A 10,000-nucleotide genomic window follows, 5' to 3' on the forward strand; every position below is an offset into this window, starting at 1 on the left:
TGGGTCGAATCAGGTCTTTCCATTTTTTATGTTTGTCCACCCAGGGTGTCCGTGTCCCCTGGTGTGTCCGTCATAGCGCCCCCTAGGCGGGCACGCCGTAGGGCCGAGCCCCTGTCGCTCCGGCCCTGGGAAAAGCCCCGAGAGGCTGGGTCGAATCAGGTCTTTCAATTTTTTATGTTTGTCCACCCAGGGTGTCCGTGTCCCCTGGTGTGTCCGTCATAGCGCCCCCTAGGCGGGCACGCCGTAGGGCCGAGCCCCTGTCGCTCCGGCCCTGGGAAAAGCCCCGAGAGGCTGGGTCGAATCAGGTCTTTCCATTTTTTATGTTTGTCCACCCAGGGTGTCCGTGTCCCCTGGTGTGTCCGTCATAGCGCCCCCTAGGCGGGCACGCCGTAGGACCGAGCCCCTGTCGCTCCGGCCCTGGGAAAAGCCCCGAGAGGCTGGGTCGAATCAGGTCTTTCAATTTTTTATGTTTGTCCACCCAGGGTGTCCGTGTCCCCTGGTGTGTCCGTCATAGCGCCCCCTAGGCGGGCACGCCGTAGGACCGAGCCCCTGTCGCTCCGGCCCTGGGAAAAGCCCCGAGAGGCTGGGTCGAATCAGGTCTTTCAATTTTTATGTTTGTCCATCCATGGTTTAAATGTCCCGAAATGTGTCCGGGATAGCGCCCCCTGGCCGGGCGCGCACTCAGGACCGAGCCCCTGTCGCTCGAGTCCTGGAAGTCCTTAAGAAAGAGGCTGGTCTGAAATCAGGTCGAAAAAATTTTTATGTTTGTCCATCCATGGTTTAAATGTCCCGAAATGTGTCCGGGATAGCGCCCCCTGGCCGGGCGCGCACTCAGGACCGAGCCCCTGTCGCTCGAGTCCTGGAAGTCCTTAAGAAAGAGGCTGGTCTGAAATCAGGTCGAAAAAATTTTTATGTTTGTTCTTCCAGGGTGTCCATGTCCCTAAATGTGTCCGAGATAGCGCCCCCTAGGCGGCCACGCATGTCCGCGTGAGCCCCTGTCCTCAGAGCCTGGAAGAACCATTCGAAAAAAGAACCATCGAAAAGAGGGGGAAAATCCAACTTTTGAGTCCCAAAATAGCTCACTTTGACTCGGACACATTTCCTGCCAATTCGGCCTGTCTAAGCCTGGCGCACCTACTAACGTGATGGGGGTGTTTTGGTAGACCTGGTAAAAACAGGGAAAATCGAAAGAGGCTTAAAGTAGGCTAGAACTCAAGCCTCTCTCGTTGTTGGACTTAGAAAAAATCCGGCTCGAAAAATAAATCCCATTGAAATGCATTGGGCTTGGCGCTGGGATTTTTTTCTAAGTATGTGAACGAAAGAGGCTAAGGAGGCTGGAAGTTAGGCCTCTCTCGTTGTTGGACTTAGAAAAAATCCACTTTTTTTGGCTGGGATTTTTTCTAAGTGTCACATGGAAGAGGCTAAACAGGCTGGAGGCCAGGCCTCTCTCGTTGTTGGACTTAGAAAAAATCCCAAAAGTGGACACTCTGACAAAATCACGCATGTTGACACTTAGGCAAAAAATCCAACTTTTGCTCCACGGAAGAAAGAGGCTAAGGAGGCTGGAAGTTAGGCCTCTCTCGTTGTTGGACTTAGAAAAAATCCACTTTTTTTGCACGGGATTTTTTCTAAGTGTCTCATGGAAGAGGCTAGACAGGCTGGAGGCCAGGCCTCTCTCGTTGTTGGACTTTGAAAAAATCCCAAAAGTGGACACTCTGACAAAATCACGCATGTTGACACTTTGGCAAAAAATCCAACTTTTTTGGACTTGGCCCGGCTTTTCTTCCATTTGTCCCCCACTTGGGCTGGTTCACTCCTGGGTATCTTTTGGTCATTCCCGGGGGCCCCGGAGCTCGCGCAGCTCGCTGCGGGACTTCTGGAACTCCATCCTGGGTAGGATTTTTAAACAATTTCGGACCTTTTTCCAACTTTTTCTCAAATTGTCCCCCACTTTCGCTGGTTCACTCCTGGGTATCTTTTGGTCATTCCCGGGGGTCCCGGAGCTCGCGCAGCTCGCTGCGGGACTTCTGGAACTCCATCCTGGGTAGGATTTTTAAACAATTTCGGACCTTTTTCCAACTTTTTCTCAAATTGTCCCCCACTTTCGCTGGTTCACTCCTGGGTATCTTTTGGTCATTCCCGGGGGTCCCGGAGCTCGCGCAGCTCGCTGCGGGACTTCTGGAACTCCATCCTGGGTAGGATTTTTAAACAATTTCGGACCTTTTTCCAACTTTTTCTCAAATTGTCCCCCACTTTTGATGGTTCACTTCTGGGTGCCTTTTGGTCATTCCCGGTGTTCCTGCGGCTCGCGCAGCTCGCTGCGGGGCTTCTGGAACTCCATCCTGGGTAGGATTTTTAATCAATTTCGGACCTTTTTCCAACTTTTTCTCAAATTGTCCCCCACTTTTGATGGTTCACTTCTGGGTGCCTTTTGGTCATTCCCGGTGTTCCTGCGGCTCGCGCAGCTCGCTGCGGGGCTTCTGGAACTCCATCCTGGGTAGGATTTTTAATCAATTTCGGACCTTTTTCCAACTTTTTCTCAAATTGTCCCCCACTTTTGATGGTTCACTTCTGGGTGCCTTTTGGTCATTCCCGGTGTTCCTGCGGCTCGTGCAGCTCGCTGCGGGGCTTCTGGAACTCCATCCTGGGTAGGATTTTTAATCAATTTCGGACCTTTTTCCAACTTTTTCTCAAATTGTCCCCCACTTTTGATGGTTCACTTCTGGGTGCCTTTTGGTCATTCCCGGTGTTCCTGCGGCTCGTGCAGCTCGCTGCGGGGCTTCTGGAACTCCATCCTGGGTAGGATTTTTAATCAATTTCGGACCTTTTTCCAACTTTTTCTCAAATTGTCCCCCACTTTTGATGGTTCACTTCTGGGTGCCTTTTGTTCATTATCGGTGTTCCTGCGGCTCGTGCAGCTCGCTGCGGGACTTGTGGAACTCCATCCTGGGTAGGATTTTTAAACAATTTGGTACTTTTTCCTCCTTTTCCTCCATTTTTCCCTCACTTTCGCTGGTTCACTTCTGGGTGCCTTTTGTTCATTATCGGTGTTCCTGCGGCTCGTGCAGCTCGCTGCGGGACTTCTGGAACTCCATCCTGGGTAGGATTTTCAAACAATTTGGCACTTTTTCCTCCTTTTCCTCCATTTTTCCCCCACTTTCGCTGGTTCACTTCTGGGTGCCTTTTGGTCATTCCCGGTGTTCCTGCGGCTCGTGCAGCTCGCTGCGGGACTTGTGGAACTCCATCCTGGGTAGGATTTTTAAACAATTTGGTACTTTTTCCTCCTTTTCCTCCATTTTTCCCCCACTTTCGCTGGTTCACTTCTGGGTGCCTTTTGGTCATTCCCGGTGTTCCTGCGGCTCGCGCAGCTCGCTGCGGGGCTTCTGGAACTCCATCCTGGGTAGGATTTTTAATCAATTTCGGACCTTTTTCCAACTTTTTCTCAAATTGTCCCCCACTTTTGATGGTTCACTTCTGGGTGCCTTTTGGTCATTCCCGGTGTTCCTGCGGCTCGTGCAGCTCGCTGCGGGACTCGTGGAACTCCATCCTGGGTAGGATTTTTAAACAATTTGGTACTTTTTCCTCCTTTTCCTCCATTTTTCCCCCACTTTCGCTGGTTCACTTCTGGGTGCCTTTTGGTCATTCCCGGTGTTCCTGCGGCTCGTGCAGCTCGCTGCGGGACTCGTGGAACTCCATCCTGGGTAGGATTTTTAAACAATTTGGTACTTTTTCCTCCTTTTCCTCCATTTTTCCCCCACTTTCGCTGGTTCACTTCTGGGTGCCTTTTGGTCATTCCCGGTGTTCCTGCGGCTCGTGCAGCTCGCTGCGGGACTTGTGGAACTCCATCCTGGGTAGGATTTTTAAACAATTTGGTACTTTTTCCTCCTTTTCCTCCATTTTTCCCCCACTTTCGCTGGTTCACTTCTGGGTGCCTTTTGGTCATTCCCGGTGTTCCTGCGGCTCGTGCAGCTCGCTGCGGGACTTGTGGAACTCCATCCTGGGTAGGATTTTTAAACAATTTGGTACTTTTTCCTCCTTTTCCTCCATTTTTCCCCCACTTTCGCTGGTTCACTTCTGGGTGCCTTTTGGTCATTCCCGGTGTTCCTGCGGCTCGTGCAGCTCGCTGCGGGACTTGTGGAACTCTACCCTGGGTGGGATCATATGATTTTCAACCCATTTTGGACCTTTTTCCCGACTTTCCCTCCATTTCCCTCCCACTTTCGATGGTCCACTCCTGGGTGTCTTTTGGTCATTCCCGGGACCCGGGAAGCCTCGGGCCTGCGGCGGGACTTGTGGATCTCCATGCTGGGCATGATTTTATGAGTTTTCTGGACTTTCTCTTCCCCGGGACCCGGGAGGCAGGCGGCTGGACGTTATGCCCCCTAAAATCCCTCCCTTTGCTCGTAAGGCCAATTTTCCTCCGGATTTACTCTCTATAGACCCCAAGGAAAAAAATACCCGACCGGCGTCCATTTTTGACATCGGTCTCCAATCTAGGGCACGCGGGCCGAAAGCGGTACGCCGGTTCCGAAATCCGGCCCCCGCATTTTTTGGGTATTTTTTGAAAAAAATGGCATTTTTGGGACCGGGGGGACTTGCTGGACTCAGTCCCGGGTGCGGATTTTGAAAACTTTGAGGACTTTTGGATTTTCCCCCAGCTTTTCTCCCCCACTTGCAGTTTGACTTTGCGGGGTGCGTTACGGCTGTGCCGGGCGTCCCTGGACTCGGGTGGCCAGCTGCGGGGCTGGTGGGGGACTGATTTTTGAACACTTTGAGGACTTTTGGCTACTATGCCAGCTTTTCTCCCCCACTTGCAGTGTGACTTTGCGGGCCTTGTTACGGAGGTGCCGGGCTTCCCTGGACTCGGGTGGCCAGCTGCGGGACTTGTGGGACTGATTTTGGAACACTTTGAGGACATTTAACTTCTTTCCCAGCTTTTTTCCCCTCCACTTCCAGTTTGACTTTGCGGGGTGCGTTATGGACGTGCTGGGCATCCCGGAACTCGGGCGGCCGGCTGCGGGACATTTTGCCCTCCTCCAAACCCCAGCCCTCTTTGTTTATCATGCCTATTTTCTGCTGGACACACACCCTCTCTTTTGAGCTGCCTCTTTTTTTAAATTTGGATATGATTTATTGATGAATGGATTTGTTTTCCCCTTTTTAAATGATGGTTGATGTCTATCTTTTTAATACTTGCTTCTGGCTGCAGCCGAGACTTACAGTGTGATGCATCCAACCCCAACCCTGGTTTTTGTTTCCCTTAAAAACTTGGGGAAATGGACAGCTTTTTGGGGGGGCACTTCCAGCAAATGGAGGGACCTATTTGGAATTCCCCACCCGGGTGGAGATCCACGGCGAGCCGGCCTTCCTAAAGGGACAGCAACATGGACACTCTGCCATCATTGCAGCTTCTTTTTTTTTTTGGGGCACTCTGTCATATTTCCAGCTTTTTTTCGTGCTGACTTCCAGCAAATAGAGGGACCTGTTTTGAATTCCCTACCCGGGTGTAGATCCACGGCAAGCCGGCCTTCTTAAAGGGACAGGCACCCCCCTGTCCCTTGACACCTGCTTCCCTCCTCGGCGTCACCGAAATCCCACAAAATGACTGAAAATAGGACCCCAAATGACATCACTCGGTCCGGTTCTTTGGGTCTCACTCGGGGGCTTCTTTGACTCTGGAAGGCATGGTGAACCAAAAGTAGACACTTGGAAAAAATCCCCACTTTACAAGTTGACACTTTGAAAAAAAATCCCGACTATATAAGTTGACACTTGGAAAAAATCCCCACTTTATAAGTTGACACTTGGAAAAAATCCCGACTTTATAAGTTGACACTTAGAAAAAATCCCCACTTTATAAGTTGACACTTAGAAAAAATCCCGACTTTATAAGTTGACACTTAGAAAAAATCCCCACTTTATTTTGGAAAGGTTGGTACACCAAAAGTGGACACTTAGAAAAAATCCCCACTTTATTTTGGAAAGGTTGGTACACCAAAAGTGGACACTTAGAAAAAATCCCGACTTTGACTTTCGCAGGTCTATTACACTAAAAGTTGACACTCTGTCATATTTCCAGCTTTTTTTTGTGCTGACTTCCAGCAGATAGAGGGACCTATTTTGAATTCCCTACCCTGGTGCAGAACCACGGCAAGCCGGCCTTCCTAAAGGCACAGGCACATGGACACTCTGCCATAAGTGCAGCTTTTTCTTCTAAGGGTGCAGCGGCGGCGGAAGTCCACCGGAGGGCTCCAAATCCCCGCTTTCCTTTTTAGGCTTAAAGTGGCTTTTCCCTCCTTAAAAACTTGGGGAAATGGACAGCTTTTTGGGGGGGCACTTCCAGCAAATAGAGGGACCTATTTGGAATTCCCCACCCGGGTGGAGATCCACGGCAAGCCGGCCTTCTTAAAGGGACAGGCACATGGACACTCTGCCATCATTGCAGCTTCTTCTTTTTTTTTTCCCCCTGTCATATTTCCAGCTTTTTCGTGCTGACTTCCAGCAAATAGAGGGACCTGTTTTGAATTCCCTACCCGGGTGTAGATCCACGGCAAGCCGGCCTTCTTAAAGGGACAGGCACCCCCCTGTCCCTTGACACCTGCTTCCCTCCTCGGCGTCACCGAAATCCCACAAAATGACTGAAAATAGGACCCCAAATGACATCACTCGGTCCGGTTTTTTGGGTCTCACTCGGGGGCTTCTTTGACTCTGGAAGGCATGGTGAACCAAAAGTGGACACTTGGAAAAAAAATCCCCACTTTACAGGTTGACACTTGGAAAAGAATCCCCACTTTATAAATTGACACTTGGAAAAAATCCCGACTATATAAGTTGACACTTAGAAAAAATCCCGACTATATAAGTTGACACTTAGAAAAAATCCCCACTTTATTTTGGAAGTGTTGGTACACCAAAAGTTGACACTTAGAAAAAATCCCGACTTTATTTTGGAAGGGTTGGTACACCAAAAGTTGACACTTAGAAAAAATCCCGACTTTATTTTGGAAGGGTTGGTACACCAAAAGTTGACACTTAGAAAAAATCCCAACTTTTACACTTAGAAAAAATCCAGCTTTTTGTTGCTGACTTCCATCAAATAGAGGGACTTTTTCCATGTTTCTTAACCGGGTGTCGATCCAAGGCAGGTGGGCCTTCTGGAAGCGACACCCTCCTTGACACTTAGAAAAAATCCAGCTTTTTGTTGCTGACTTCCATCAAATAGAGGGACTTTTTCCATGTTTCTTAACCGGGTGTCGATCCAAGGCAGGTGGGCCTTCTGGAAGCGACACCCTCCTTGACACTTAGAAAAAATCCAGCTTTTTGTTGCTGACTTCCATCAAATAGAGGGACTTTTTCCATGTTTCTTAACCGGGTGTCGATCCAAGGCAGGTGGGCCTTCTGGAAGCGACACCCTCCTTGACACTTAGAAAAAATCCAGCTTTTTGTTGCTGACTTCCATCAAATAGAGGGACTTTTTCCATGTTTCTTAACCGGGTGTCGATCCAAGGCAGGTGGGCCTTCTGGAAGCGACACCCTCCTTGACACTTAGAAAAAATCCAGCTTTTTGTTGCTGACTTCCATCAAATAGAGGGACTTTTTCCATGTTTCTTAACCGGGTGTCGATCCAAGGCAGGTGGGCCTTCTGGAAGCGACCCTCTCCTTCACACTCTGTCATATTTTCAGCTTTTTTGTGCTGACTTCCATTCAATAGAGGGACTTTTTCCATGTTTCTTAACCGGGTGTCGATCCAAGGCAGGTGGGCCTTCTGGAAGCGACACCCTCCTTCACACTTAGAAAAAATCCAGCTTTTTGTTGCTGACTTCCATTAAGTAGAGGGACTTTTTTCTTTTTTCTTAACCGGGTGGTGATCCAAGGCGGGTGGGCCTTCTGGAAGCGACACCCTCCTTGACACTTAGAAAAAATCCAGCTTTTTGTTGCTGACTTCCATCAAATAGAGGGACTTTTTCCATGTTTCTTAACCGGGTGTCGATCCAAGGCAGGTGGGCCTTCTGGAAGCGACACCCTCCTTCACACTTAGAAAAAATCCAGCTTTTTGTTGCTGACTTCCATTAAGTAGAGGGACTTTTTTCTTTTTTCTTAACCGGGTGGTGATCCAAGGCGGGTGGGCCTTCTGGAAGCGACACCCTCCTTGACACTTAGAAAAAATCCAGCTTTTTGTTGCTGACTTCCATCAAATAGAGGGACTTTTTCCATGTTTCTTAACCGGGTGTCGATCCAAGGCAGGTGGGCCTTCTGGAAGCGACACCCTCCTTCACACTTAGAAAAAATCCAGCTTTTTGTTGCTGACTTCCATTAAGTAGAGGGACTTTTTTCTTTTTTCTTAACCGGGTGGTGATCCAAGGCGGGTGGGCCTTCTGGAAGCGACACCCTCCTTGACACTTAGAAAAAATCCAGCTTTTTGTTGCTGACTTCCATCAAATAGAGGGACTTTTTCCATGTTTCTTAACCGGGTGTCGATCCAAGGCAGGTGGGCCTTCTGGAAGCGACACCCTCCTTGACACTTAGAAAAAATCCAGCTTTTTGTTGCTGACTTCCATCAAATAGAGGGACCTATTTGGAATTCCCCACCCGGGTGGAGATCCACGGCAAGCCGGCTTTCCTAAAAGGACAGGCACATGGACACTATTCGCAGCTTCTTTTTTTTTTTTTGGCACTGACTTCCAGCTAAGGGTGCAGCGGCGGCGGAAGTCCACCGGAGGGCTCCAAATCCCCGCTTTCCTTTTTAGGCTTAAAGTTGCCTTTCCCTCTTTAGAGCCTTGGGCAAATGTACAGCTATATTTTGTGCTGACTTCCAGCAAATAGAGGGACCTGTTTTGAATTCCCTACCCGGGTGTAGATCCACGGCAAGCCGGCCTTCTTAAAGGGACAGGCACCCCCCTCCCGGAACACCTGCTTCGCTCCTCGGCGTCACCGAAATCCCACAAAATGACTCAAAATAGGGCCCCAAATGACATCACTCGGCCCGGTTGTTTAGGTCTCACTCTGGGGCTTCTATGACCCTGGAGGGCATGGTACAGCAAAAGTGGACACTTAGAAAAAATCCCGACTTTTAAAAGTTGACACTTAGAAAAAATCCCGACTTTTAAAAGTTGACACTTAGAAAAAATCCCGACTTTATTTTGGAAGGGTTGGTACGCGAAAAGTTGACACTTAGAAAAAATCCCGACTTTGTTTTGGAAGTGTTGGTACTCCAAAAGTTGACACTTAGAAAAAATCCCGACTTTGTTTTGGAAGGGTTGGTACTCCAAAAGTTGACACTTAGAAAAAATCCCGACTTTGTTTTGGAAGGGTTGGTACTCCAAAAGTTGACACTTAGAAAAAATCCCGACTTTGACACTTAGAAAAATTCCAGCTTTTTTTCCCTCTGACTTCCATCAAATAGAGGGACTTTTTTCATGTTTCTTAGCCGGGTGTCGATCCAAGGCGGGCGGGCCTTCTGGAAGCGACACCCTCCTTGACACTTTGTCATATTTTCAGCTTTTTTGTGCTGACTTCCATTCAATAGAGGGACTTTTTTCATGTTTCTTAACCGGAATGTGATCCAAGGCGGGTGGGCCTTCTGGAATGGACACCCGCCTGGACACTTAGGGTTAGGGTTAGGGTTAGGGTTGGGATTAGGGTTAGGGTTAGCGGGGCGTTCTTGAAGGGACTCCCTCCGGAACACCTTGTCATATTTCCAGCTTTTTTCCTCTGACTTCCATCAAATAGAGGGACTACTTTTGACTTATCGACCCGGCTGGTGATCCAAGGCCGGGGGGCCTCCTGGAAGGGACCCCCGCCTGGACACCTAGGGTTAGGGTTAGGGTTAGGGTTGGGATTAGGGTTAGGGTTAGGGTTAGGGTTAGCCAGCTTTTTGTTGCTGACGGCGGGTGGGCCTTCTGGAAGCGACACCCTCCTAGATACTCTGTCATATTTGCAGCTTTTTGTTGCTGACTTCCATTAAATAGAGGGACTTTTTTCATTTTTCTTAACCGAGTGG

This window comes from Nerophis ophidion, unplaced genomic scaffold (assembly GCF_033978795.1).
Source record: "Nerophis ophidion isolate RoL-2023_Sa unplaced genomic scaffold, RoL_Noph_v1.0 HiC_scaffold_477, whole genome shotgun sequence".
Taxonomy (NCBI): Eukaryota; Metazoa; Chordata; class Actinopteri; order Syngnathiformes; family Syngnathidae; genus Nerophis; species Nerophis ophidion.